This window comes from Pinus tabuliformis, chromosome 8, assembly GCF_031772625.1.
Source record: "Pinus tabuliformis cultivar Carrire ecotype Pingquan chromosome 8, CPIR1, whole genome shotgun sequence".
In the NCBI taxonomy this organism is placed as follows: domain Eukaryota; kingdom Viridiplantae; phylum Streptophyta; class Pinopsida; order Pinales; family Pinaceae; genus Pinus; species Pinus tabuliformis.
Window position 1 is genome coordinate 1,915,837,429 of NC_142294.1, and position 3,589 is coordinate 1,915,841,017.

Sequence of the window (3,589 nt, forward strand, 5' to 3'; positions counted from 1 at the left end):
GTTCAACTTTAATAAAATTTCTTACAATTTTAATAATAACATTTTAGGTTGGATAGATCATTTTTACTTACAATAAATAGACTAACCTAAACATGACCTAAACTTAATTAGGGAAAAAAATTAAATATTATTTTCTTAAAATTAAAAGAAAAATTAATCATCAAAATAATATAGGAATATAATTATTGTGTTGATTTTAAAGTTAATGATTGAAATTGGATAAAATAACTATTCCTTAGATTGTGTCTTTTTCTATTAATTTTTTTTAAATAAATAAATAAATTTAGCATCTTCAAACAAATTTGGAACATACAAAGTTCACAAATCAGATTAAAACATTTTATACAAAGTTAACTAATCAATGGCAAAATTTGAAATATATATATATATATAATCCTCCAAATCGTAAATCAGTGGGTCTACGACTATAACAGGTACACATGGGTTAAACATAAAACGTAATTGTGAGTTTTGTTATTTAACTGACACCAGAATGAATCGCAATGTCATCGAATTAATTATTTCAACAAGAAACACAGTATGATACACCAAAAACAATATACAGAGGATTAAACCAGAGAAGGTTTACGTGCATATTCATTTAGATCCACCAAAAACAATATACAGCCTACTAGCTTAGCGGCTGTTTGATAGGTTCTACAGCGTTTCTGAAACATAAACACGGGAATAAAACCACTCTGTTCTATGAAAAACTTATTTTATGTTTTCAGAAACAAAAACACAGATAGTGTCTACTGCGTTGTTTCCTCCATGTTCTGTACTCCTGCCAACTGTTGGATAAAGTCATAGATGTAACTCTGCTGGCGCCCAGCACTGCCCACCACAATATCTTGGGCCTCCACTGCTTTCGACCTCATGTTCTTCCCCTCTTCTCCCTCCATTATCATTTTGACTGCTCTGCATATACTTTCTTTGCTGAAGGAGCCATCGTCTCCCCTTTCGATCTCTATCCCCGCCTTCAATTCCATCGTTATTTGGCGAGCATTCAAGCCATGGTCAAGCCTTAAAGGAAGGAGAATGAGGGGCAATCCACAGCTCAGCGCTTCCATGGCGGAGCTCCACCCGCCGTGGCTCAGATATCCACCGATTGACCCGTGCGAAAGGATACGCATCTGCGGCACCCAGCACCGGGCCACTAATCCACGGTCCCGGGTTCGAGTCTCGAATCCCTCGGGAAGGAGCTCCGGGGGATCGTCCAAGTACTGTGGAACGCGCAGGGACCAGAGGAACGGGACCCCGCTCATCTCCAAGCCAAACGCTATCACGCAAGCTTCCTCTCTCGACAGGAACGTCTCGCTGCCGAACGACACAAACACCACCGAGCCCGGCCTCTGAGTGTCAAGCCATTTCAGCAGATCGGAGCCCTCGCCGCTGCCAGCAACGGGCTGCACGGTGGGCATGAGCGGGCCGACCGAGAGTACGGGGACTCCGATGGCGTTCTGGAAATAGCGAATATACTTATCTTCGTATTCGAAGCAGGATTTCACAGCTACCGCCACGCATCCTTCCAGGGATTTAGAAAACCGATAGATCGGAGGAACGTGCCCGGGTATTCCGCTGTACATAACTAAAATATCCTGCGCTTCGTACAGCCTGAACGAGACCGTGGACGACGGGAATCCGAAGGGCGGAGCGGCCAGCTCCTCGGCTGTTATTTCCTGGTTCCGTAGTTTAGAAGGGTGCAAGAAATAACAGCAACTGACCGGAGCAAAGACTGAGAAATAAATGACTGGAATGCGCATCTCTGCAGCGGCGCTTTGCGCCCAATATTGCACGAAGTCGTGGACGAGATAATCCGGCGACAGCTGCCCGAGCAGGCTTCGGAACGGCTTCTCCATGCCGTCCATGGCTTTCTTGAGGGGAAACGCCATTTCTACGGGATGTCTGCTGTGCACTCGGCGCCCAGAGTCAGGCCTTCCGTCGGCGGTAACGGCAGTTCCAGCAGATCGATCGATCCCGGCCACTCCTGTAGCTGTAAGGAAGGCCTGAGCCTGGAAATGTTAAGAGGCGTGGAGAGGAAGGAGATGGTGTGGCCATGAATTGCGAGAGCCTTAGCGAGCTGTAAGAAGGGATTTATGTGTCCCTGAGCCAGCCATGGGAAGAGCAAAAAATGAAGCTTCTTCTCACTCCTCTGAACATCCATCATACAGGTAGCTATCAGTTACTTGTCCGGAAATAATGGCAAATGTCGAAGAACATTGCAGGGCTCTCATCAATAAGTATCGCAGGATAATTAATAATTCGATAATAACAGGCAACACTTATCCCGATTGCAGATTCACCTGGTCTGGCCCACCTTTCCAGCTACGTTTACAAAGACCGATGTTGATATTCATTCTTGGAGATCTGTTTAGCGTCGGAAAACTTTTGCAGCCGGAAAGCTGTGTTACGTCTGACATCATCTCTTATTTTTTCAGACGTGTTTTGAGCGATAATCACATTGGAATTAAAAATTTGATATAAATCACAGAACCTCAATACAGTATGGCCGGTTTTCCGGCACCGGCCGGAAAAATCGTCTCTCATTGTATACGCATTAGCAAAAGAAGATTAGGTAAGGAACTCAATTCAATATACACTACTACTGCTTCCACAGGACGCCAACTTGTAAAAAGGAATAAATTCACAAGGAAAGTACATAATTTTATATCAATTAAAAAATAGAAGTAATTAAATGGAAAAAGTTAAAAGGATAGAAGTAATTAAATGTAAAGAGTTATATTTTCAGTTTTGAATATGTATAATTTTATACTTATTAAAAATATATCAATACAAGATTTAGATAAACCATTTAAATGTCAAGATTTAGATAAACCATTTAAATGTCCATTTTAATATATATATATATATGAAAGAAAATAAGTAATATATATATATATGAAAGAAAATAAGTATATTTATTGAAAGTGGAAAAAATTAATTATTTTTTAATAAAATAATAAAAAGAAAGTGTGTAATTTTTTTAATTTTTAATATAAAATTTTTATTTTATGCAGCATTTAAAAAATATTAATAAAAAAATAGATTACAAATAAACTATTTCAATTATTTTGGTTCATTTTAGATATATCTTTTTTGTAAGTTTACATAGTCTACACAATCCAAGTACTCTATGATATTTTCAAGGGGTTGAATCTATTTATACATTAAAAAATGCAATTTAAACAATGAAATTTTTTATATTGCACTATAAAAGAAATTTGCATGTCAAGAGATTTGATAAATCCATGGTATTGAAACTATTTTATCATCATTATTTTAAATATGTAAACATGGAACACTTAATTTTATTATTCCATGGTATTGAAATTATTTTATCATAGAGAATTTATCAATTGTTTCTATATTTCCAAACAAATCCATGAAAAACATTGATATTTAAATGTATACATCTATTATTCATTATTTTAAATATGTAACTACCACACACTTAAACTCATTTAAGTTTAAGAGTAATAAATAGACACCAAAATTGTTGTATCAGACACTTGTTTATATTTTAGTTTAAGAGTAATAAATAGACACCAAAATTGTTGTATCGGACACTTGTTTATGGGGAAACACCTTT

The 3,589-nt window shown here is 37.6% G+C and overlaps 1 pseudogene; it reads right to left on the minus strand.

Moving 5' to 3' along the window:
• Positions 1 to 569: 569 nt before the first annotated feature.
• LOC149244138 (putative UDP-rhamnose:rhamnosyltransferase 1) lies at positions 570 to 2,263 on the minus strand (annotated as a pseudogene).
• Positions 2,264 to 3,589: the final 1,326 nt, after the last annotated feature.